This window comes from Nicotiana tabacum, chromosome 14, assembly GCF_000715075.1.
Source record: "Nicotiana tabacum cultivar K326 chromosome 14, ASM71507v2, whole genome shotgun sequence".
NCBI classification, from domain to species: Eukaryota; Viridiplantae; Streptophyta; class Magnoliopsida; order Solanales; family Solanaceae; genus Nicotiana; species Nicotiana tabacum.
In genome coordinates this window covers 37,763,051-37,790,971 of record NC_134093.1, presented here as the reverse complement: position 1 = coordinate 37,790,971, position 27,921 = coordinate 37,763,051, and the positions used below count along the sequence as shown (strand labels likewise).

At 36.9% G+C, this 27,921-nt stretch overlaps 1 long non-coding RNA gene across 3 annotated transcripts; it reads right to left on the bottom strand.

The window, feature by feature from the left end:
• Nucleotides 1-7,264: 7,264 nt before the first annotated feature.
• LOC107812866 (uncharacterized) lies at nt 7,265-10,427 on the bottom strand. Of its 3 annotated transcripts, XR_012698621.1 has the most exons (5): nt 10,253-10,425; nt 9,277-9,369; nt 9,080-9,185; nt 8,634-8,996; nt 7,265-7,508 (listed from the first exon to the last, which is right to left on the bottom strand). It is a non-coding gene; the product is annotated as an uncharacterized LOC107812866 (long non-coding RNA). The 3 variants fall into 3 exon arrangements; XR_012698620.1 differs by having other exon boundaries at nt 9,080-9,369; nt 10,253-10,427; XR_001654194.2 differs by lacking the exons at nt 9,080-9,185; nt 9,277-9,369 and having other exon boundaries at nt 10,253-10,413.
• Between the last annotated feature and the right edge of the window lie 17,494 nt (nt 10,428-27,921).

Here is a 27,921-nt window from a genome sequence, read left to right as displayed (position 1 = left end):
AGGATGTTGTTGATAAATAAGTGTGAATGGACACTTGATACATTAGGAGCAAGCGCGAAAGGTAAGTTAAGACAAAAGACATAACCCAAGAGTGGTTACGCAGAATATAAATATGAGCATGGACTAACGAGTAGTTAGTAGTTGATTAAGTAAGAGCCTAGTTATGGCTAGATAAAAGGTCTAAGATAAATTAGTAGATCATGAAAGATAAACGTAGTCAAACCCAGCACAGGAAATTCGGTCTCACAGATATGATATCGTAATCCTTGAGAAATATTCCGATATGAGTTGGGGTAGTTAAAGGTACCGTATAAGTATTATGAAAATAAAATAGAGTGCCACGGGGGAGAAAATAAAAAATTTGAATTCAGAAGTAACCCTATGAGAACAAGGGCACACAGGTATGTAACTAAGGATATTTATAGGTGAGTAAGAACATCAAAAATTCCATCGGGTATATGATATAATAAGCTCACAGCTTTACAAGATTCAGAGAGTCTTCCCTATGTACTACAACAAAAGACTAGCTGGGGAAATAAGGAAGAAGGTTTCAACCTAAAGATAGTAACTTGAAGAAGAAGTTGTCTTGTAACAACAGTCTCACTACAACATTGTATGCACTCTATAAGAAAGTGGCACCTATCGTGGCTAATGAACAAGATGAAAAAAAAATCAAAGGTAATATTCGTGATCATATGAGTTGCATGAAATTCCAATATATGTGGGCACCAAGATAAGCCTAAGTATTCATACAACAAGTGACAGAAAGACCAGGATAAGTAATTGTTTACGTTTAAAGACAAATGAGAAGGCACGAAAGAAATTATTCGATCTATGACCCAGTGTTAGTTACGTTATGATGACACTTAAGATTTCAGATTATTATTTATACAACATGTTTATTGACATTCTTACGGTTATAGGAGACTCCGGTATAAGTTAAAAGAAACAATTGAGTCCACGTCACAAATAAAGGATTGAATTGTTAGAAGCTTATATCATGGATGTTCCATAACATCCCCGAAAGGATAAAGTAATACCTATACCTTGAGCTGCAGATCAGAAAATAGCTTAAGCCTACTTAAAGGCCAAGAGAAAAGAGGAAACTAAAAAGTTACATCAGCTAAGTAAATAAGGAGTCTGATTATTAGATCCAGATAATTATAGAAAATTTGATTCAGGCAACTGCAGAATCACTCTTAATATCAGAGGTACAAGAAATATAGTACAATCGCCATATTCTATAACGACTCTATAATAAAGCCAGTTAGAAGAGTACCAGCCTCATAATAAGTCAGTATGAAGCTCCCGTCGGAATGTGTAAGCATCAGAGGTGCAAGTACTATAGTGGAGCTTTAAGGTGTGGACATGAATTCTACCTATATGGAAAGAAGGTTATGAAAGAGACAGAAGATACAATACAAAATTTAAAGGTTAAGAAAGTTAAAGGTAAAGAAGGTACGAGATACTTAAGTGCAGAAGGTTGTGAATAGTCCAAATTTTAGATAGATGGCTAAAAGCGACGTGATTCAGTATCCAGAAATGATAGTGGTGCTGTCAGTGGCATATCTTCCATCCTATGGTTTCCAGGTACCGAGAGGTCTAGTTAAGAGAGTAAAGAAGAGTTAGAGACGACGTAATGTCTCACTTGAGGTTCCAGAATAAGATAAAGAAATCTATGTTGCTAGCATGTTAAGGACAATTGCGAGTAGTATAAATAGATATGTGTAGGTTGCAAGATCGAGTATGGTAGAGCAACAAGGTTTTAGGTAGACATGAGTAAGGATAGAAAAAGGTGAGTGGGAAGGTGATGAGAATAGGTAAGGCCTCAGGAGTAAGCCCATCAAAACAAGAGAGCTGATGGTTTCCATAAGTTATAGAAAGCTCTGTATAGCCTGAATGAACTCGAAGGAGTTAAAGACTATGAGCATTTAGAAAATATGGAATGCTGCCCTGGTAGTAGAATAAGGGTGTAATTGTGATAAATGATAAGAGGGTGACATTTAGGTCTTCGATTAAGTATTGATTCAAAGAGAAGGGATTTCATGAACCGCATGGGATTAGAATAGCCCCATAAGATGAACCATGCTGGGATGCTATGAAATATGATTGTTGAAGTATAGTAACGTCGCTAGGTGGATCAGACAAATAACTTCATATGTTCCCTGATGAGACATGAGCCCTAGTGACAATGTTTACGTAAGAGGTTTCAAGTTATTAGTGGTAGATTATAGATCAACATTAAGGTGAATCAACAATAGATGAATAAAAGTTCCAAATTATGAGACGAGATTAGGCCATCATTCTTAAGATGACCAGCAATGAGGAAACATTAAAGGACTTAGATTTATACATATGGAATAAGCAGTGAGACAATAACCTAGAGTTGGGTACCAGACATCGGTAATAATAACTGATGTAAGTGTTATGATATAGTATGACCTACCTAGAAGCATTAAATCCATAAGTATAGATAATCAAGGCTATGAAGCATGATATAGCAATAGTCGTAAGTTCGACACAGTACTATGCGAAGAACTTCTATATACCTATAGATGCCCAGAGGGACAGCTTGTCATAGTTCTGTATATGTTCACACAGTGAGGCCTAGAGATTGGCTAAAAGATGGAGGAAAAATTAGAGAAGAGTCGGTGCACATACAGGGATAGAGTCGTACAGGCTATATGACAGAAGGTAGCAACAGTAACGAGATTGGACGAATTTCGACCACAAGTCGTGTTGCGAGAAAGAGGCCTAAAGGGGGGAATGCCCTTGGCTTTTGATTTATTCACAAAATAGTTGCCTAGATGTCAAGGACAGTACTAAAGTATTCGTAAGAGCTATAGGTTATAAGACTGATAAGAGTATCGGTCAACATTCGAGGACGAATGTTCCAAAGGGGGGAATGATTTTACACCCCATATTTTCGTGCATAAGAGTACGTCGTAAGTCAATTTATATAAGCTCAGAAATGATATTATCTTTGAAAGTAAATAAAGTAAGTTAATCATGTTAACTTGGAGGTTATAAATATTTAAGATAATGAACTGCAAGTAATAAGAGGGTTGGAAGGCTTAGAAGCTAAACGAATTGAAGAAAATATGTTTCGTCGAAAGTCGACAAGTTGGGAATGTTATAACATGTACTTTTCGGGAGAGACTAGGGTGCTCAAAATTATAAGGAGGTTATATTATGAGTTATTTTAGTATTATGATAGTCATGTGTTATGTTTTTAAGTCAAGCGAGTTGTGGAACAAAAGTTGGCATAGATCATCACAAGTTACATTCATAAATATGTTGAACATTAGGTCAAATGTAGCTGAGCGTTTCTCCCAATATACTTGTAAGTACGAAATAATATACCTACAAAATTGAAGATCTACGAGTTTAGTTTCCAGCGAATTAAACCGTTAATTGATACAACATTGGAGTAGATAAATATTCTTATTTTTGCGAGACTGCGCAGAATGGTAGGTGACAAGTAGGTGCATCACCTACTTGCCAAAAGGAGAGGCCTCAATTAAAAGCTCCAAAAGTCGTCCAAGAGGGGACTTTTAAGAACTTATTAACTCATTTATTTCAATCATTTCTCATACCAAAAAAATCAGATTGAACCTCTGGAACTCCTCCCAAAAAATCCCACACAAACCCTAGGTAATTTCGGGTGATACGATGTGATTTTAGTGGCGAAAACCTCGGACAACTTGCTAGTTTCTCTTTCTCCTTCTTGTAGCTACATCGGGGGACTGATTTTGGATGAATAAGGACTAGGTTTCATGGGTTCTAATCAGTCCAAAGTAAATTTATGCTTCTCCTTCCATTATCTATGCTTGTACGAGTTGTAACTCGATCGTAAAGACTAGACCTAGCGAGTTTCGAAAGAGTGGTATGCTATTTGTTGTGTCGACACTGATGGCTTGTTTATAGTATAAGATAATTAATTATGTACTGTTAGTTGTTGTTACACCCCATGTTTTTGTATGTGAAAGTACACCATAAGTAAATTGATAGAAGCTTGGAAATGAGACGGTACATCCCGCATTTTCGTATGTTAAATATTTCGTCGTAAGCTAATCGACGTAAGTTCGAGAATGAGTTTATTTTGAGATTATAAGAATTATGCTATTTCAAACAAGTGATGAGTAAATTCGTGAAGGTGAGAGGGTAAACAAATCAAAGAAAATAAATTTTCGTCAAAGTTTATCATATTGGGATAAAATATGGCCCGAGCTAACATACCCGGTATTTATGGACTAGTGTCATACAAGGTACCACATAACCATGATAGTGAGGTGTATAAGGTATGTTAAAAGTGAGTAATATTTTAAGTAATTTGAGATAATTCTTAATTATGTGGTTAATCGGATAATTATTAATTTTAGTGGGAGATTAACTATTAATTAAGATGATTGGTGTTTAATTATTGGATAAGGATATCATCCTTAACGCGGCAGCAAGCCACCCAAATATATATATGACTCTTAAGTCATTATTGAGTAGGTGGCAAGACTAAAGGTAAAGGAATGTGGTTAAGCCACCATTCCATATTTAAAACATCTCCAACTTAAGAATATGAAAGCAACATAAGTCATTATCTTGAGAATCATGAAAGCAACGTATTAGTCATTATCTTAAGAATCATGAAAGCAATGTATTAGTTTTAATCTCCATGGACCAGCAACGTTGGATGCTAAGTATGCTAATGAATTTTTCCCTACTTCGATCCGTCGTTACGTGTTTTCGCAAAAGACGTATGTTAGAGAAAATGTCAAGAGAATCGGTTCAGGTATGTTAAGGCTATCCCTTCTTTCTTTTTGGCATGATCCAAATGATACAGATAAAACGAGCAAAATACACAACTTTCATTAATGACTTTATTCATAGAAATACTAGAAGTGTTTATATTCTTGATTCTCCATGTGAATTATTATTATATCCTATGTTCATGGGTCTCAGAAAAATACGTATTTGATAAAGTTTATCTGAAAGGCATATTGATTTTATGATATTCCGAGAAATCTTAAGTAACGTATTTCTTATGCATTTCATGCATTTATACATGTATATTGACCCATGACCAGATGGCGTTATATACACGTATATTATATGTATATGGAATATGGGAGAAGGTTATGGGGTTATATACGCACCACCACCTGATCAGCTGGTATACGTTGATGATTTGCCCACAGTGGCCGAAATGATATGATGGGATGCCCTCAGAGGCTTGATGATGTTATGAACACATATACCTATGCATGGTATGACATTCACAGAGCTATGCAGACGTACATGTCGAGTCCTTTACTCCATGTTTCTCTCATGTCTATTATTTACTGATTTTCATTCCTTACATACTCGGTACATTATTTGTACTGACGTCCCTTTTGCTTGGGGACACTGCGTTTCATGACCGCAGGTCTCGATAGACAGGTCGAGAATCCTCCAAGTAGGCGATCAGCTTAGCGGAAGATGTTGGTGCACTCCATTTGCTCCGGAGTTGCTTGTTTGGTCAGTATGATTTAGATGTGTATTATTTGGTATGGCGGGGCTCTATCCCGACATTTATGACAATTATATATTCGTAGAGGCTTGTATACAGATGTCATGTACGTAAATGATTGTATGGCCTTGTCGGCCTATATTCAGTGTACGAGTAGTTATTTTGGTCTTAGAGGCCCATATGTCTTATGTATAAGTTGGTATTACATATTGTATTCTACCTATCTCACGGAAGCCTCTCCGGCTCAGTTATCTATGATAGTATGACGGATAAATGTGAGGTCTTCAGCAAAACATATGTGTACCTTACGTGTAAGCTTCTTGATAAGGAGTCTTAAGGCAAGAATATCTATCCACCTCTATGGTGAAAGGCAATAAGAGATTCAGAAGATAGATACAAGCTTCAACAAGTAAAAGAAGCAAGATGAGAAGGGTACGAGGTACCCAGTTAATGAAGATTATCGGTATTTTCAACTCCGGCAGAAAAATATAAGCATTATGACTTACCTTCAACAGTAATAGATGTATGTAGAATTGGCCACACCCATCTCAGTTATACCCTATTGGGGGGTAACATGTGTAATTTAAGAAAAGGATATGATATTAGAATCCAGCTGGAGTTAGAGTAACCCAAAATGGTAAATAAATTATTTGTGTTAGTTGATATTTTCGAAAGATATTATAAAAGTGCTAATAGATCTCCCTGTGAGGCACCCAGATGGTGCACTCTAGAATATTACAATTAGATATGAGTATTAGCATGAAAAAAAAAATCAGAAGATAGGCACGGAAATCCTGGAAGGGATAAACATTACCTTAGTGTGGCTCGCGTCCCTAGTATAGCTAGAACATTAAGCAATCCGAAGAGCCACTGGATGGAGAAAAGGGGAGCTAAAAGCAAAAGAATATCTTGTTCGAGTTTTCAGAATAAAGTGAAAGACATAAATGTTAGCGGGAAATAAGAAAAGAGTTAATGAAGCATTATGAGTAAGATATGATACAGGGATGACAATGGTAGATAAAAAAGATGACAGTATTATAGAGTCTATAGTCAATTGAAGAAAAAGATGAGAGGTGACAGGTCTTGAGACAACAAAAGAGTATAGGCCATAAAGTCGTATCCTCATTTCAAGAAATAAGTTCGTGACTCCAACGCGACTACCAGAAGGAAAAGTTTGACCCCAGAATAATAGAAATCAGTATGGGCTAGTGAACAAGATAAACTAAACATGAATTAGGGACTGAGTGATTGGATAATAGTCAACATCATGAGAATTTCAGATTTCCACTACAAGAAAGTGTGAAAAATGCAATATTTTTTTTGTTGCCATATATTGAATATTGTTGCGAAAAGTACTTTTGACAACAACAAAAAAGTTATTGCATGCCGTTGCAATAAATGTCGATGGAAAAAGTTTTTGCAACAACAAAACTTGTCATTGCCAAAAGCTGACTTAACGCAACAAGAAATATTATTGCCATAAATTATATTTTGATTATATACTTGTGGCTTATAAAAATATTTAGCAACAAAAATTATTGTTGCGATAAATTATTATTATTTTCGCAACAATACTACTTGTGGCAAAAAAATGGCAGGAGGGTAGTTAATAATCTGTTATAAAGGCTTTTCGCAACAAGTATTGTTGTGGGCACAAATCACTTTTTGCCAACAATATTATATTTTTTGTTGTATAGCTAGCAATAATAAATGTGTAGTTGCTACATACACAAATCACATTTTCTTTTAAACTATCACAAATATATATAAAAATTAATATATGATATATATTTGTAAAGGTCAATACAACTGATGCACTAAGTATTTACATACATTCAAAAACTAAATACTACTAAAACACATGTTCTTACTTAAAAATAAAAACAAGAGCACCTACAGGGTCATAATTTCTAATCTAATAACAACCCAAAAGTAAATCTTCTTCTAATAGCTTGAGCATTAGATGAATCATATTGTCAGTTATGTTGGTTTATTCATCCTCATCCTGCAAAAGAAGATAAATTATAATTATATTTTTTATAAAAGAAAATTATAAAGTACACAAGTACAGATCAAAAAAAGAAAAGTTTGGGCACCAATGAATAATATAAAAAGATTCTTATAGCCAAAGCTAAAGCTAAAAAATTATCAAATAAAAACTTGCACCATGTAACATAAAAGAGGAAAGCTAACTACCTACTATAGAAATCCTGCCATGTAATATATATGGTTGTTAGACTTGTAGTGGCCCAAATATTCGAGGGCCTGACTAATCAATTTTTCAAGTATCAGGACCAGGACAAATAACAATTTCAAGTAACTTTTAAGGCACTCTAATTTTTTTTCTTTATCAAACTATAAACAAAACCACGCTCTTTCTCTGTTGTAGTGATTATAATGCATAATTGTAATTTGTAAAGGTTGGGGGACTGTTCATAAAATAATATCGTTATACCCTATTGTATTTCTATTTAACTTAGCGTCCATTATTGTGCATCTCACATAAAAGAGCACAGAAAGCATAACATGTTATAGTCATAATATCTCAATTTGGTAATTTTGAACTCAAATGATAGAGAACTAAATAAATTGTAACTGAAAACTATAATACAAACATGATATTGAATAATATCAACCAACGAATTTATTTTTACAAGAGTTAGACAAAGTTTCTTACCGTGATGTTATCCATAAGTCTTGAACGACTTGCCTCATTTGAACCACTTAAATTAGAAATAATGTTGAGAATTCCACCAGAAACTCAATTCAATTAAACATAATAAAACTACATAGCTTAATTTGTCGTACAAATCAGTGGAAAGGAATGATATGGGAACGAGTCAGAAACATAAATAGTGATAGCGACAAAAGTAATTAATCAGTACAGGCATGCCCTGTGGTGTTATTTTATGGATCATATGTAAGTAATAAGTTATCATTTACTAGTTTAGTACATGAGTGATTTTTACTTTACAAGTATGTATGCTGAACACTTATTTGCAATCAATTCTAGAGCTATGCTTCAATTAGATATTATTTATTTTCTTGTGTTTAGAGCAATGCTAGCAACATGCTACCACTTTTATTGTTACAGAAATATTCTTAGGATGAAAAGTAAGTAATGAAATACCTCAGTACTTAATATATGGGATGCTAGTGCCATCATGCTCTCTTTTAACAATTTTTGGTCAAGCACCATGGCTTCTCGATTTTTCCACACCTCCTCAAGCTGTTTCTGTACTTTTTTTAGCTGGCATTCTACACTCTCTTATTTACGACGTTCTTCTTCTGCCTCTTTTTGTTGTGCTTGCAGTTTCTCTAGAATTCCATTCATGGATCTCCTACTTGTTGACTTAACTCCCGATCCTTGACCCCGACAATAACTTGACGTTTCTCCAACAACTTTCACAAATGCAGCATTAACAATCGGGTCCAAATCGGTATCCTCTTCAATTTCTTGGATTTGTTCAGCAATATATTCGTTCACCTTATCCTACAAAATTTTTTACAGGCTTTAACCTTCAATATTTATTTCTATAAATTCATATTATAGGAATAAAGAAAAAAGTGTCACACGTATATTTAATTCAGCAGAGGCATCATTAACCCAATGTTCGTTCTTCATGTGAGTCAATTCCCAAAGTTTCTGCAAGTTTGGCTCTTTTTCAGTGTTTTTATTTCTCTACCAAAACAAATAAAATTATATTATTAAATCAAGAATAACCAAAACTCGTAAAAATAAAGACATATGTTACATGTTCAAAAGATATTGCCTGGAATAATTTTCTGCCGCAAATATGATTCATTTCTTGATTTGCCTTATTGGTTTTGTTTCGCTCACCCATTCTTTGCATTGAGTTTGAGTCCTTAAACATAACAGAAAAGATTACTATTTAAAAAGAATTTTATCTGCTATACAAGCAAGAATTTCGGGTAGCAAACAAGTGGTCCTAGGTCAGAGTTCACCAATATCCAAGCATCTGTAGCACTAGACATATCCTTATCAATCCTCTGGGTTAACTTCTCATGAAATTGGTATTTAAAACTAGAAGTGTGGAATTATTGACCTTCAATTTAATCTTATATTGCCGAATTCTTCGAGGAAACAATATTTCACATAAATTTCTGGTTGACACCATGGTTTATTTCTGTTTCCAATTTTCCCTCACAAAGTCATAGAATTGAATGGTAAGAAACATAAAATTGAACTGATTACATGAAAGGATAAGTTATTCAACATATCTTTTATTTACTTTTTATCTAATGAGAGATATTTATACAATCAAATTATTTATTAAATTAAAAAGGATAAGTATCTACACTAAGCATAAATTGATAACCTCGAAATGATGGCCTTTGGAAATTGATCAAATTATATGTTTGAAAAATCTCTTTGCAACTTATAGTTTTACCTATCAAATATTCACGAATAACAGAGAAAAATTTTCGTGTTCAGTACTAGATTCATTCTGTTATTATGCAGAGAACATGTATAAAAACGTTAGCAGAAGATGAATTGAAAAAAAGGAACAACAAACTAGACAACAATAAAAGAAAAACCTATGCAAAGTTTCTTTCTGTAGCATAAGGAATTAGAGGAGAAAACATTGCAAATCCTTCTCTGGCATAGAAAATTTTAAGATACCTATACCCATTAAGTACTTCAATGATAAAAGACAATCACAAACATTGGTACTTCCATAATTTAGTGAAGCAATCGGGTAAAGCAATTAAAGATTGAATTCTTACCGGTTCTTCTCCGATCAGCCACAACACGAAACAAAGAGGACGCAGCGGGGGAGGAGCTCTTTCAAGTAGAACTGATAAGAAAAACCCTAGCCAGAATGGTTATTAGTGAGTGGGCTAAAAAACCGGAAAAAGTGAAAAGGTTTGCCGCGTTCGATTTTGGCGGAAAATCAAAGTTTTAGGCCACAACCAACGTATGTCAAAATAATGTTTATTTCCAATAAAAAAACTTTATTGTTGCCAATTCTATTTATAATTTAACTTTATTATGTTAAAAGTTTTATTTTTTGCAACAACTAAAATTAGTTGTTGCCATTTATTAAAATTCGGCAACAATACTGTAGTTGTTGCTAGAACATTTTAAAAATTTTAAAGTTTATTATCTAAACCATAGAATATGGCAACAAAATTAACATATTTGGCAACAAAAAAATGTTGTTGCCAAAATATCTATGCTATATCAACAATTTTATCGAGTTGTTGCCATTTATCCATTTAAGCCAACAATATTTCAATTGTTGCTAAAACGTTGTTGCAAATTCCATACTTTCTTGTGTTGTTTGTTCCGGCGATAATAGAATGGACGAGAGAAGAATACCCTTTAAAGGTCATTTAGGAAGACGCTTCCCAAAAGCAAGCAAGGCGAGCAAAGTTAAGCTTAAGGGGATGTATGTGCCAGTTATACTAAGTGTCACTCTCACGAATAAGGAAATCTGTTATCCTTGGTACAGAAGGATTACTGCGAGGCGAGTAAGGATCATTGATGATGTGAAAAGACGCCAAAGATGAAGAGTTAAAACATCTATAGGTAGATCGTCGTAGCACTAAATTTTAGTACTCCCCTAAAGGGGGGAATATGGAGTAATGTGGCATGAAATCAGAATTAAATGGTTGTAGTAATTATGGAATGGTAAAGGAAGAATGCGGGAAAAAAATAAAAAAGGAATGAGCGTGCACTTACCCAAGTCCTACAGATATGCTACGATTACAGAACATTATGCAAGCATGATGTCAAGTAGAGAAAGTAAGGGTTCCTGCCCGAGATGTTATTGATAGAGAAGGAGCTAGTGCGAGACCTAAGTTAAGACAAAGGAAATAACCCAAGAATGATTACGCGGAATGTTGATATGAGAATGGGCCAAAGAATAGTTAGCAGTTGATTCAGGAAGAGCCTAGTTATGGCTAAACAAGAGGATACATGCAAATCAACAGATCGTGTAAGATAAACATAGTGAACCCTAATATGGAAAATTCAGTCTCGCAGATATGACATTGTAATACTTAAGAAATATTCAGATAGGAGTCGGGGTAGTTAAAGGTACCGTATGAATGCTATGAAAATAAAAGATAGTCTCACTGGGAAAACAGTCAAAACTTCAGTTCAGGAGCAACCCTACAAGCACAAGGGCGTGGAAAAAAGTAACTACGGATCATTATAGGCAAGGAAGAACATCAAAAATTCCGTCAAGTATACGATGTAATAAGCTCGCAGCTTCACAAGAGTCAGAAGGTCTTCCCTAAGTACTACAATAAAAGACTAGCTGAGAAAATAAGGAAGAAAGTTTCGACCTAAGCACAGTGACCTAAAGAGGAAATGGTCATGTAAAAACAGTCTCACTACAACATTGTATGCACTCCATAAGAAAGTGGCACCTACCATGTCTAAGGAATGGGAAGAAAAATCAAAAGTAATATTTGAGACCATGTGAGTTGCACAAAAATTCCGGCATGCGTGGGAACTAAGATAAGTTAAGTATACACGCAACAGAGGGGCAGAAAGACCAGTAAAAGTAATAGCTTACGTTTAAAGGAAGCTCAAAGGGAACAAAAGGGATTATGCACTTAAGACTTTAGAGTGAAATCCATGCACCATATATGTTGACATTCATACAGCCGTAGAAGACTCCGGTATAAGTTAAAAGAAAGAATTAAGCCTAGGGCATAGACAAAGAATTGAATTATCAGAAGATTGTATCATGGATATTCCATAGCGCCCATGAAAGGCTAAAGTAATAACTAATACCGTGAGCCACAGATCAGAAGATAGCTTAAGCCTACATAAAGGCTGAACAGAAGGAAGAGGAAACTAAAGAGTTACAACAGCGAAGTAAATCAGGAGTCTGATTATTGGACCCAGAAAATTATAGAAATCGTGATTGAGAACATTACAGAATCGCTCTTAATATCATAGGTACAAGAGAGATAGTATAGTAGCCATATTCTATAATGGTCTACGATAAAGTCAGTTAGAAAAGTACCAGCCTCATAAGAAGTCAAATGAGGCTCCCACCGGAGTGTGTATGCACCAGAGGTGCAAGTATTATAATAGAGCTTCAAGTCGCGGATGTGAATTATACCTATATTGAAGGGAGGTCATGAAAGAGATAGAAGATGTGATGCGAGAATTTAAGGTAAGTAAGGTAAAGGTGAACAACGTACGAGATACTCAAATTCAGAAGATCATGAATATTCAATACTTCGGATAGAAGGCTAGAAGCGCTGGGATTCAGTATCCAGGAATGATAGTGGCGTCGTCAGTGGCATATATCTTCCAGCCTATGGTTTCTAGGTACCGAGAGGCCTAGTTAAGAGAGTAAAGAAGAGGTTTAGACGATGTGATGTCTCATTTGAAGTTCCAAAATAACACAAGGAAATCTATAGTGCAAGCAAGTTGAAAGAAGGTTGCGAGTAGTATAACTAGATATGTGTAGGTCGCAAGCTAAAGTATGGTAAAGCGACAAGGTTTTAGGAAGACAGGAGTAATGATAAGAAAGGGAGAGTGAGAAGGTGATGAGAATGGATAAGTCCTTTGGATTAAGCCCATGAAAATAAGAGAGCTGATGGTTTCTCTAAGTTATAGAAAGCTGAGTATAGCCTGAATAAATTCAAAGGAGTCTAACACTAATAGCAGTTAAAATAGATGGAATGTTGCCCTGTAGTAAAATGAAGGTATACTTGTGATAAATGAAGGATGACGTTTGGACCTTCGATTGAGTGATGATTTGAAGGGATTTCATGAATTGTACAGGATTAAAATACCCATGTAAGTGAGTCATATTGAGATGCTATAAAGTATGGTTATTGAAGTACAATATCGCCGCTAGGTGGATCAGGAAAATCATTTCGAATAGTCCTCGATGCAACGTAAGCCCTAGTGGCAATATTTTACGTAAGAAGTTTTAAAATATCAGTGGTAGATTGTAGATCAACATTGAGGTAAATCAACAATGGATGGATAGAAGTTACAAAGTACGAAATGAGATATGGCAATATTCGTAAGTTCGACAAAGTACCGACCGAAGAACTTCAATACACCTATAGATTCCCATAGGGGCATCTTATCAAGTTCTGTATATGTTCCCAAAGTGAGGCCTAAATTTGAGCTAAAAGCTGAAGGGAAGATTCGCATAGGAGCACATGCAAGGAAAACGTCCTATAGGCTGCATGGCAGAAGGTAGCAAGAGTTACGAGATTAGAAGAATTCCGACCACAGACAGTGGTGTGAGAAAGAGGCCTAGGGGGGGAAAGGGGGGAATGCCCTGACCTTTGGATTTATTCAAAGAACAGTTGCCTAAATGGCAAGGAGTATATTAAAGTATTCGGAAGACATATGTTATGAAAATGATAAGTGTATCAGTCAACATTCGAGGACAAATATTCCAAAGGGTGGAATGATATTACACACCATGTTTTCGTACGTGAAAGTACGCCATAAGTAAATTGATAGAAGCTCGGAAATGAGATGGTACATCCCGCATTTTCGTATGTTAAACATTTCGTCGTAAGCTAATCGACGTAAGTTCGAGAATGAGATTATTTTGAGATTATAAGCATATGCTATTTCAAACAAGTGATGAGTAAATTCGTGAAGGTGAGAGGGTAAGCAAATCAAAGAAAATAAGTTTTCGTCAAAGTTTATCATGTTGGGATAAAATACGGCCCGAGCTAAAATACCTGGTATTTATGGACTAGTGCCATACAAGGTACCACATGACCATGATAGTGAGGTGTATAAGGTACGTTAAAAGTGAGTAGTATTTTAAGTAATTTAAGATAATTCTTAATTATATGGTTAATCGGATAATTATTAATTTTAGTGGGAGATTAACTATTAATTAAGATGATTGGTGTTTAATTATTAGATAAGGATATCATCCTTAACGTGGCAGAAAGCCACCCAAATATATATATGACTCTTAAGTCATTATTAAGTAGGTGGCAAGACTAAAGGTAAAGGAATGTTGTTAAGCCACCATTCCATATTTAAAACATCTCCAACTTAAGAATCTGAAAGCAACATAAGTCATTATCTTGAGAATCATGAAAGCAATGTATTAGTCATTATCTTAAGAATCATGAAAGCAACATATTAGTTTTAATCTCCATGGACCAGCAACGTTGGATGCTAAGCTTGCTAACAGATTTTTCTCTATTTTGATCTATCGTTACGTGTTTTCGTAAAAGACGTATGTTAGAGGAAATGTCAAGAGAATCGGTTCAGGTATGTTAAGGCTATCCCTTCTTTTTTTTGGCATGATACAAACGAAACGAGCAAAATACGCAACTTTTATTAAATGCCTCTATTCATAGAAATACTAGGGGTGTCTATATTTTTTATTCCCCATGTGAATTATTATTATATCCTCTGTTCATGGGTCTCAGAAAAATACGTATTTGATAAAGTTTATCTGAAAGGCATATTGATTTTACGATATTTCGAGAAATCTTAAGTAATGTGTTCCTTATGTATTTCATGAATTTATACATGTACATTGACCCATGACCAAAATGGCGTTAAATACGCGTGTATTATATGTATATGGGATATGGAACCTGATCAGCTGGTATACAGTGATGATTTGCCCACAGTGGCTGAAATGATATGATGGGATGCTCTCAGAGGCCTGATGATGTTATGAACACATATACCTATGCACGGTATGACATTTATACGCATATGCATGACATTATAAAAATGAAATGATTCATAGAGCTATGCAGACGTACATGTCGATTCAGTTATTATATTATCAGTTCAGTTTCAGCTTTCAGTATATTGCCTTACATACTCGTATATTATTTGTACTGACATCCCTTTTTCTTGGGGACACTGCGTTTCATTCCTGCATGTCTCGATAGACAGGTCGAGAGTCCTCCAAGTAGGCGATCAGCTCAGCGGAAGATGTTGGTGCACTCCATTTGCTCCGAAGTTGCTTGTTTGGTCAGTATGATTTAGATGTGTATTGTTAGGTATGGCGGGGCTCTGTCCCGACCTTTATGACAATTATGTATTTTTATAGGCTTGTAGACAGATGTCATGTATATGAAAGATTGTATGGCCGTGTCAGCCTATGTTCAGTGTGCGAGTGATCGTTTTGGTCTTATAGGCCAGTATGTCATATGTATAAGTTTATTCTCTCATGCTACCTATCTCACGGCAGCCTCTCCGGCTCAGTTATCTATGATAGTATGATACAAAAAGATATGTTGTATTGGTACTCAGTTGAGTAAAGTACCGGGTGCCCGTCGCGGCCTATCGGTTTGGGTCGTGACAGTTGTGTTGCTCAATTTTAAAGAAAAGACAAGTCGAAACGTGTTTTAGTAAATGGAAAAATCAGTTTTGAGTTGCTGAATGCGTGGGACTGTTTTGTGGGCTGTTTCATGTTGTTGTTGGGTTATACACTAGAAATGTCTCTTTTGGTACTGTTGGCCGGTCGTTTGTCATTACATTTTTGGGTTGTTTGACACTTCTAGTGTATAAACTGATTGGGGTGTGTGGGCTATTTTGTGGTATTTTGTGATGGATATAAGGTTGAAAAATGATGTATACATGTTTTTATTGTTGTGTTCTTGTTGTTGGTGGTGTTATGTCGAATTGGGAGGAAGTAAAGATTATAAGGGAGATGCTTCCCATTTTATTATAAAATAAGCTTGTCGTTCATTGTGCGATAGTTGTACCTTTCATAACTTGATGATAGTATTGTTATCATTGTTGTAGATTAAGGTGCAACGAGACAAGTTTAACTTGGTTATTGGATATATTGTGATAAGGTATGTTCAGGCTAAACCTTTCCTTCATTTTAGCATGATCCCGTAACAACATATGTTTGATAACGAGACATAAAGAGAAGTTCATATTCATGAATTTATGAACATTATCCTAGTCTCATAAGTTATAATATTCCCCCTTATCGGGACTTTATATTCAGTTAAGTATTGACTTCTTTCAGTCAAGAGAATAGAGAGTCTATATATATATATATATATATATATATATATATATATATATATATATATATATATATATAGTTTTACAATATTTTCACCACCATCGAGCTATAATCGGTGGCCAGGCCCTTATTGGGTAGTATTATAGTATTTTCACCACCATCGATCTATAATCAGTGGTCAGGCCCCTATTGGACATCCTCTAATCAGATGGTAAGTTATATACCGAGCCTACTATGGCCGAGAGCCTATGAGCGAGCCCAGAATGGCCGAGATACAGAGCCTAGTATGGCCGAGCGTATATGAGCGAGCCTACTACAGCATAACAGTTATATGTACCGAGCCTTATAAGACCGTACAACTATTTTAAGTACTATATTGAGAGTGTTGAGTCAATATCAACAGGTAAGCGTATCTTCAGATCATCTTTGACTCCCAGTTACTTTCAGTTATTCTTTTGCCTTACATACTCGGTACATTATTTCGTACTGACATTCCTTTTGCTGTGGACATTGCATTTCATGCCTACAGGTCCTGATAGACAGCTGGATAGACCTTCCCAGTAGACAGAGTCAAACATCAGCTCGGTTGGTAAGCTCCACTTCCTCGGAGTTACCAGTTCTAGACCTTGGAGTCCATTTTATATATACAGGTTTGATGGATAATTCGAGTCCCTGTCCCGACTATGATACAGTTCAGCTATTTCAAGAAGCTTGTAGATGCGTCATGTATAGTTTGTATATCAGTATATGTTCATGGCGTCATCATCAGCCTGCACAGTTATATATATGAGCTTTTGGGTATGTTTACCCCTCAAATGAGAGAGACGATATTTTTAGATGATTCAGAATATGGCCTCATCAGCCTAAGTTGAGGGTTACCCCTCCAGAGTTCACAGTTAAAGAGTGGTATGCTCGGTCCGAGTATGGCACCGAGTTCTTGTCACGCCTCCTCAAGTTTGGGGCGTGACATACACCTTCGCCTATATAGAGCTTTGTATGGTGCCATCTTGATACTAGAGTGGTAGTTGTTATTATAATCAAACTCAATAAGGGGTAGATGGCCATCCCAATTACCTTTAAAAAAGATAACACACACCCTCAACATATCCTCAAGAGTCTGAATAGTGTGCTTTGTCGGCCATCTGTCTGAGGATGAAAAGTTGTGTTAAGGTTCACCCTTGTGCCCAATCCTTTCAGAAAGGCTTTCCAAAAGTTCATTGTGAACTGTGTACCACGATCTGCGATGATGGACAAAGGAGCGCCATGCAATCAAACAATTTCTTGGATATAAAATTTGACATAATCATCTACCTAACCTGTAGTCTTCAATGGCAAGAAGTGAACTGACTTGGTAAGTTGGTCTACAATCATCTAAATCGAATCATGCTTCCAAAACGAGTGAGGTAAACTTGTTGTGAAGTCCATGTTTAACATCTCCCATTTCCAAACAGGAATTTCTATACTCTGAGCCAAACCACCAAGCCTATGGTGTTCGACTTTCACCTACTGACAATTTGGACACTAAGCCACAAAATCTGCTATGTTCTTTTTCATGTCGTTCCACGAATAAATCTCCTTATGATCATAATACATCTTTGTGGAACCTGGGTGAATATAATACTTGGAATTGTGGGCTTCAAACATAATCCTCTCTCTGAGCCCATCTACGTCTGCAATGCATAGTCTGCTTCTGTACCTCGAAGTACCATCATCTCCCCCTTGTTCAAAAGTCATAGTCTTGTGTTTGTGGCTCCCCTCCTTTAGCTGCAATAAGTAGGGATCACTAAACTACTTTTCCTTCACTTCGACTACTAAATAGGATTCCGCGTTGTTTTAAAAAACAATGCCACCTTCTTCGAAGTCCAGAAGGCGAACTCCAGACTTGCTAAGTGGTGGACTTCCTTCATCAAAGTTCGCTTGTCTACCTCAACATGAGCTAAGCTTCCCATAGAACGCTGACTGAGAGCATCGGCTACAACATTTGCTTTACCTGGATGATAAAGGATATCAACACCATAATCTTTGAGCACTTCAATCCACCTCCTTTGACGAAGATTCAGTTCTCTTTGCTTGGAGATTTACTGGAGACTCTTGTGATCTATGAAAATATCAACATGCACTCCATAGTAATAATGGCACCGGATCTTTAGCGCGAATACCAAAGTTGCTAACTCAAGATCTTTAGTTGGATAGTTCTTCTCGTAAGCCTTGAGCTGTCTGGATGCGTAGGATATAACATTACCATGCTGCATTAAAACACACCCAACACCAACCCCTGAAGCATCACAATAAACAACGAACCCTTCAGGTCCTTCTGGTAGCATTAAGACTGGAGCTGAAGTCCAACTCTTCTTTAACTCCTCAAAATATTTCTCGCAAGCATCTGACCGCTGAAACTTGACCTTCTTCTAAGTCAGTTTAGTCAACGGGGATGAGATAGAGGAAAATTCCTCTACAAAATGCCTCTAATAGCCTGCTAGACCTAAGAAACTTCTTATATCAGATACTGAGGTGGATCTAGACTAATTCTTCACTGCCTATATTTTCTGAAAATCCACCTTCACGCCTTCGCCTGAGATGATATGGCCTAAAAATGCTACTGATTTCAACCAGAATTCACACTTAGAAATTTTTGCATATAGCTTGTGATTGTTCAGTGTCTGCAACACGATTCAGAGATGTTCTACATAGTCAGTCTCACTACGAGAATAAATTAGGATATCATCAATAACCACAATAACGAACAAATCTAGATAAGGCTTGAAGACCCTGTTCATAAGTTCTATGAAAGCTGCTGGTGCATTCGTTAAACCGAACGACATTACGAAAAATTCGAAATGCTCACAGCGAGTCTTGAAAGCTATTTTAGGAATATAAACTTCTATAACCTTCAACTGATCTAAGGTCAATCTTAGAATAACACCGGGCACCCTAAAGTTGATCGAATAAATCATGTATTATGGGAAGAGGGTACTTGCTCTTGATGGTGACTTTATCCAACTATGTGACACCCTAGGAGAATCCCACATCGATAAAACACGAGAAAGATGCTGGATATATAAGTAGACAAGCCTTAGACTCGAGTGACACATTTTAAAGTCGTAAAGCGGGAAATATCACTAGTGGGATGGGCAGTTACATATGGTATCGGAGCCACTCCGCGTGCAACTTTGAACGGTGATGGGGCAAACACCATACGCTAAGTCCCTAAGGGAGGGTGTATGTGACACCCTAGGCAAATCCTACATCGACAAAATACGGTAGAGATGTTAGGCAATATAAGTAGACATACCTTAGACTCTAGTGATGCGTTTTAAAGTTGTGCGGGCCTAGGTCCAAAGCAGTCAATATCACTAGTGGGTTGGGCTGTTACATCGCTTAACCCCCGCTTCCTAGGCAAGCTAACATTATGTCATGACCTGAAATTCCCACCTTCAGACCGTGATGGCGCCTAACATTCCACTTGCTAGGCAAGCCAACGTTAGAATAATATTAACCAATTTTTAAACAATCTTTACATTATTAATAATCAAGGAATCAAAAGCGGAAGCAAAGTTTGAAATATAGTGAAATAATCTATAAAAACAACAGTGTCTAAATACCATCCCAGAATTGGTGTCACAAGTGCACGAGCTTCTAGAATAAATACAAATAAAGGTCTGAATAAAATAAAATTATCTGGAAATAAACACACAGCTAAAGTAAAATAGACGGGGACTTCAGAACTGCGGACGCCATGCAGTTATACCTCAAGTCTCCTCCGGTAGCTGGAATCCGAGCAAGTCTATGGTACGCCGCTGGGACCAACTCCAAAATCTGCACAAGAAGTGCAGAGTGTAGTATCAGTACAACCGACCCCATGTACTGGTAAGTGCTGAGCCTAACCTTGACGAAGTATTGACGAGGCTAAGGCAGTTCACTTACATTAATCTGTATGCAATATTAGTAACAACAACAATAATAGAAATAAATCAGATAACTCATTTATAATAATTGAAGCCAACCCAGCAGTCATAGCCAATTATCATTTCCATCAATTCTGTTGCAGCGTGCAACCCGCTCTCACAATATATTCACATTCAATTTTATTGCAGCGTGCAACCCGTTCTCACAATATATTCCTTTAATCAAATCTGTCATATATTTATTTCAATCAAGTATATATATAGACTTTAAATAAGTCTGTTGCGGCGTGCAATCCGATCCCTCAATATTGACTTTAATAAGTCTGTTGCGGCGTGCAACCCAATCCTCCAATATGGACTTTTTAATAAGTCTGTTGCGGCGTGTAACTCGATCCTCCAATATTGACTTTTAAAAGGTCTGTTGCGGCATGCAACCCGATCCTCCAATATGGACTTTATAATAAGTCTGTTGCGGCCTGCAACCCGATCATCCAATATTGACTTTTAATAAGTCTGTTGCGGTGTGCAACCCGATCCTCCAATATATCCATTTCAATCAATTCTTATAGAAGAAATTTTCCCAATAAATGCAACAATTAATATAAAATTATAAGACAACAAGCATACAACAATTATGATTTAATTATGAAACAAACAATGACAAATAGCAAATTATTATAGAAATCAGGGAGAAAATAGGCAGTTTAATATTTAATATGCTAAATGTCAAATAACAATTAAAACACATAATTCAAATAGCATGTAACAATTAATGCGGAATTCAAGAATTAATATTTGACAAAGAATAGGAGAGAAACAATTAATATATGATTTAAAACAATATATGATTTTTCAAGTAAGCAGGCAAATAATTAATTTAACGACGTATAGACACTCGTCACCTCACCTATACATCGTTCATATGCAATTCACATAATAAATAATTTAAGGGTTCTATTCCCTCAAGTCAAGGTTAACCACGGCACTTACCTCGCTTTGCAAATTTCAATCAATTATTCAACCACAACTTTTCCTTTTAAATTTACCTCCGAAAGCTTCAAATCTATTCACAAACAATTCGATATATTCAATACTAATCATAGGAATTAATTCCATATGAATTTACAAATTTTTTAGATAAAAATTCGAAATTCATTTAAATATTTGATAGTGGGACCCACGTATCAAATTCCAAAAAAAACTTATGAAATCTGAACACCCATTCCGAGACGAGTCCAACCATACAAATATTATCCAATTCCGATGTCAAATGGACCTTCAAATTTTAAATTTTTGTTTTTGGAAGATTTTATAAAAATTTGATTTTTCTTCCATAAATTCACGGATTCATGATATAAATGAGTAGGAAATCATGAAATATAATCAATATAGGATAAGGAACACTTACCCCAATGTTTTTCCGTAAAAATCGCCCAAAAATCGCCTTACCCGAGCTCAAAAATGGAAAATGGTTAAAAATGGGACGAATCCCATTTTCCAGAACTTAAGTTCTGTTTCTGGGGTTTTTACCCTTCGCGAATGCGGTCAGTGCCTCGCGTTCGCGAAGCACAAATTCCTACTGCCCAATTTTACTCTTCGCAAACGTGAGGGCTACTTCGCGAACGCGAAGCTTGCCTGGCTTGGCCTTCGCGAACGCGAAGGCAAATGTCTTGGCCAACCCCTTTCCCTTCGCGAACGCGAGGTTTCGATCGCGAACGCGAAGCTTCGCACCTCAAGCCTTCGCGAACGCGTTCTCTCTATCGCGAACACGAAGCACAAAATGTGCCAGCCCCAATTTGCTCTTCGCGAACGCGAGACTCCCCTCGCGAACGCGAAAAAGGAAACCAGAAGCAGGTTTCTGGAGTTTCCTCAACTCCAAAAATGATCCGTTAACGACCCGGAATCAACCCGAGCCCTCGGGCACCAAACCAAACATGCACCCAAGTCTTAAAACATCATACAAACTTGTTCGCGTGATCAAATTGCCAAAATAACACCAAGAACTACGAATGGGACACCAAATCAAAGGAAATTTCCAAGAAAACTTTAAAACTTATATTTTTACAACCGGACGTCCGAATCACGTCAAATCAACTCTGATTCTCACCAAAATTGGCAGACAAGTCATAAATATTATAGTGGACCTACACCGGGCTTCGGAACCCAAATACAGACCCGAGGTCAATAAATCCAATATCAGTAATTTCTTAAAATTCATTAAGCTTTTAATGTTTCATCAAAATTTCATATCTCGAGCTAGGGACCTCGGAATTCGATTCCGGGCATACGCCCAAGTCCCAAATCACGATACGGACCTACCGAAATTGTCAAAATACTGATCCGGGTCTGTTTGCCCAAAATGTTGAGTAAGTCAATTCAGTTGAGTTTTTAAAGCTCTATTTCACATTTTAATTTATTTTTCACATGAGAACTTTTCGGAAATTTTCTTGGACTGCGCACGCAAGTCGATGAATAATAAATGGTACTTTTTGAGGTCTTAGAACATAAAATTACTTATTAAATTTAAAGATGATATTTTGGGTCATCACACATTAGAATAATAACTAAGACATTTTAACAATAAAAAGGAAATTATAATAATAAAATGGTGAAATAGCATAAACAAATAATGAAAGTACAACCAACATTGTCTAAAACTATCTCCAGAAATTGGTGTCACAAGTGCATGAGCCACTACTAATACTAAATACAAGATTGGAATGAAATATACAATAATGTTTAGTAAAAATAATAGTAGATAAATATAGGAAGGCGACTTCACGGTCTTCAATCGTCAAGTAGCACTACTTCAAGTCTCCTGGAAGAAGTAGCTCTGAGCAATCACCTGAATGCTGCAGGGACCAACACCAGGATCTGCACAAGAAGTGCAAAAGTGTAGTATGAGTACAACTAACCCCATATACTCAGTAAGTATCGATCCTAACTTCGAGGAAATAGTGACGAGGCTATGACAAGACACTCACTATAAACTTGCAGGAGCAATAAGAAGAGAAGCAATAACGAGATAGAGAAACGAATAACTACTTAATAAAAGGAACGTAAAAGTAAATGACAAAGGGCCTCAAAATATCATCATATCACTGTCTTACACACACACACACACACACACACACACACACACACACACACACACACACACACACACACACACACACACACACACACACACACACACACACACACACACACACACACACACACACACACACACACACACACACACACACACACACACACACACACACACACACACACACACACACACACACACACACACACACACACACACACACACACACACACACACACACACACACACACACACACACACACACACACACACACACACACACACACACACACACACACACACACACACACACACACACACACACACACACACACACACACACACACACACACACACGTACAACCCGATCCATATATTTAATAATAACAACCAAATACGGCGAATCTCACAACATAGCATAAAAGGGAACTAAAACACATAAATTTTCCAAGATAATCCAACGTAACAGAGTAGAGTGAAATAGGAACCAAAAAAGGGGAACAAGGCAAGTAAAGGCATAAAATAGTTGAAACATGTATCTAATAATGCGGGAGGACATATAATAAATAAAGGCAGATAATAAACAAAGGTATGAATGAATAAGTGGAAGCATGTAATGAATAAAGACATGTAACAAGTCTTTAATATTGTTCAAGCAAGTCAAACAAAACGTTAAAAGCTACCCTCGAATGAAAAAGGTTCGATCTTTAATATAATTTAAAAATTCAACAAAACATTAACTCGGGCCCGCGTTGTTGAAATATGAAACTAAGACTAAATCCTGATTGCCCATTTTCCGCCAATCCCGAATATGTGAATTGTTTCAAAATCCTACCTCAATTTGAGGTCTAAATGTCAATTTTACAAAATTTCTATTGTGATGACCCGAAAGGTCATCTTATATTTTTGACCTTGAATCTACGCTCTTAAGCCTTAAAATCTCATTTTTACCCTCCTCGATTTGCATGCGCAGTCCGGGCAAGTTTCCGGAAAACTTTTATGTTGAAAACTATTGAAAATAAGAATTTTTGCCTTAAAAGATGATTTTATTTGACTTCAGTCAATATTTTTGGTAAATGGGCCCGGATCCGTGCTTTGACGATCACGATAGGTCCGTATCGAATTATGGGACCTGGGGGTATGCCCGGGATTGAATTCGGAGGCCCCTAACTTGAGTTATGAATTTTTGATAAAAATTAAAAGTCTTGAAATTATTTATTTTTAAGAATTGATTGATATTTGGCATTGTTAGTATCGGGTCTGTATTTTAGTTTCGGAGCTCAGTACAGGTTCATTATGATATTTAAGACTTGTCTGTGAAATTTGGTGAGAAACGGAGTTGATTTGACGTGATTCGGACGTCCAGTTGAGAAAATAGAAATTTTAGTACTAAATTCGTAGTTCTAGGTATTATTTTGGCGATTTGATCACGCGAGCAAGTTCATATGATGTTCTTAGACTTGCGCGAATGTTTGGTTTGGAGCCCCGAGGGCTCGAGTGAGTTTCGAATAGGCTACAGAGTGAGATTTGGCTTGGAAAACACTGCTGGTGTATCTGTTATTGCAGGCCTCCGATCTCGCATTTGCGAGATCAGGAATCGCAATTGCGACCTCTGAGAGGTTCGCATTTGCGAGCTTCTCATCGCAAATGCGAAGAGAATCTGGGCCAATAATTTTCGCATTTGCGAGTCTTCTTTCGCATTTGCAAAGGGAGTCGGGGAAGGGCAGTGATCGCAAATGCGATCATTTAGTCGCATTTGCGAACTTATCTTCGCATTTGCGAAGGCAGCAGAAGTGTGAAGGGCTTTGCATTTGCGATGACTCCTTCGCATTTGTGAGCTTCGTATTTTGCGAAGCTCAGGTCGCAAATGCGACGTCTGCAGCTGAACAAAATGACTTTTGGACGTGAATTTTCATTCATTTCCCAAATTTTCAAGACCTAAACACAAGAGGCGATTTTTCAAAGACCATCTCTTCTCCAAATCATTGGTAAGTGATTCTAAAATGGTTTCTTTCAATCTTTCACTACATTTTACAAGATTTCAACCTAAAATCTAAAGTTTTCATGGTAGAATTAGGGGTTTTGGATAGAAAGTAGGGATTTCGGAAATTTGGGGATTTAGACCTCAATTTGAGGTCGGATTCCAAAATCAATTATATATTCGGGCTCAGGGGTGAATGGGTAAATGGAATTTGGTCCGAACCTCGGGTTTTGACCAAGCGGGCCCCGGGTCAATTTTTGAATTTTTTGGAGGAAAATATAGGAAGTCTAAATTTATGAAATATAATTGATTCCTTTAGCAATATTTGATATTATTGAGTCATTTTTGAATATATATATACGAGTGGTCTAGAGGTGAATTCCAAAGGAAAAGCTGTGATTGAGAATTAAGTGACCTTCGGAGCGAGGTAAGTGTGTGTCTAACCCTGACTTGAGGGAATTAGGAACCTTAGATTACTTGCTAAGTGAAATTGATGTGAGCGGCGTATATGTGAGGTGACGAGTACTTATGCGCCGCCAATTTACCTGTTATCCATATGCCTAATTGCAATGTGTTATACTAGTGTTGTTCAATTTATCATTCTCATAATGTTTACATATTTTCTGGTGATAATTGAGTGTTTATTTCAAAGTTGAGATTGATGTTATGGAACCAAGTGTTGTGGTAAGGTTTGTACTTGCTATTCTATCTCCCTGTCGATATTTATGCATTGCATTATGATAAGGGAGAGTGTTAATGCACGAAGGGTGATGTCGTGCCATATTGTGAGTGTTAATACACGAGGGGTGATGTCGTGCCATATTGTGAGTGTTAATGCACGAGGGGTGATGCCATGCCATATTGTGAATGTTAATCGGAACTACTTCGTCGAGGTTAGGCTCGACACTTACCAGTACATGGGGTCGGTTGTACTGATGCTGCACTCTGCACTTTCCGTGCAGATTTTGATACTGGCTCAGGTAGATCGAGATTTGCTATTGGTCCGCTGTCCGGAGACTCAAGGTAGATCTGTCAGCGTTCACAGACCTTGAAGTCCTTGTCTATCTTTTTATGTCCTACTATTTTCTTTCATTCAGACAGTTGTATTTCTTTCAGACTATTACTTGTAGTAAGTTCTAGAATGCTCGTGAATTGTGACTCTAGATCCGGGTGGTAGTAATTAATACAGTTTTATGATATTCCGCACTTAATATATTTCATCTTAGTTATTTATTATTAATTACTGAATGGGAATAAGGAATTGGTTAATGATTCTCTAACGTTAGCTTGCCTAGCAAGTGAAATGTTAGGTGCCATCACGGTCTCGTCGGTGGGAAATTTCGGGCCGTGATAGTTGGTATCAGAGCACTAGGCTGCCTAGGTTGCACGAGTCACGAGCAAGCTTAGTAGAGTCTGAAGGATCGGTACGGAGACGTCTGTACTTATCTCTTAGAGGCTATGAAGTTTAGGAACAATATCACCTCTTTCATTCATTATCGTGCGACATTGATTTTTGCTTGAAACCTATATCTCACATTCCTTTGTATCTACTCGTATATGATATTGCGCACTCGATATCAATAGTGCATCGACGGTTCGTGATACCACAGATGAACTACAAGGGAGCCAGAGATGCGCAAACATTGCCTCAATGTGTGATTCCGACTGAAGATGCTGACGTATAAAGAGATCACCCAGTGAATACTGTGGGGGCGGGGGGGTGCAACGTACCTTTGCATCTGGTTGATTTATATGAGTTGTGAAGGTTAATATTGTGGACCATCGGACGTGGTGAACTTTGACTTCGCGTCGAGTGGGGGAGTCCACTATCAATGAATGGATTGCGAGTCATGTGTTATATCAGTTTTGGCCTGAAATGTATATATGTGGTACTGAAAGGTTCTCCCAAAATTTACATGTGTTTAAGGCCTGAGATTTTGTAGAGCATAAGGTTAGGACTTGCGGTATATCCGCCTCCGTAATAATCTTATACTTCAGTACCAAAGGAGTTAGAGAAACAACTTTAAATTTACAGAAGATCTACTCAACGTGGACGTCATGGTTGCAGATTTTTGGGATGCTTCGGAGGAAGTACCGTGGTTGACGAGATTCTGGACTATGTGGTTTGTGCCAAGATTTGTTTGTATGGAGCTCTACTTTTGTGATCGTTTTGTATAAATAGGGGTAAGGTTACCTCTGAGAAGAATCAAAGAGTATGTTAAGAAATGGGTCAGCTCAACAGTGTCGAGACAGCATAACAAAAGAATAAATTGGCCTTGGGAGAGATAATTCTCCACAGGTGTCTGTGGCAAGCCTATGAAGAGGGCAGACCAGACAATACAACACCGCCCACTTGGCTCGGTTCTCATAAATGCTTTTGAAAGAGTTTGTTTCCCGGACTCTCCATAATGCATGGCGCATAGGGTTTGAACGATTGCGTCAGGTCACCATGACGGTGTCATAAT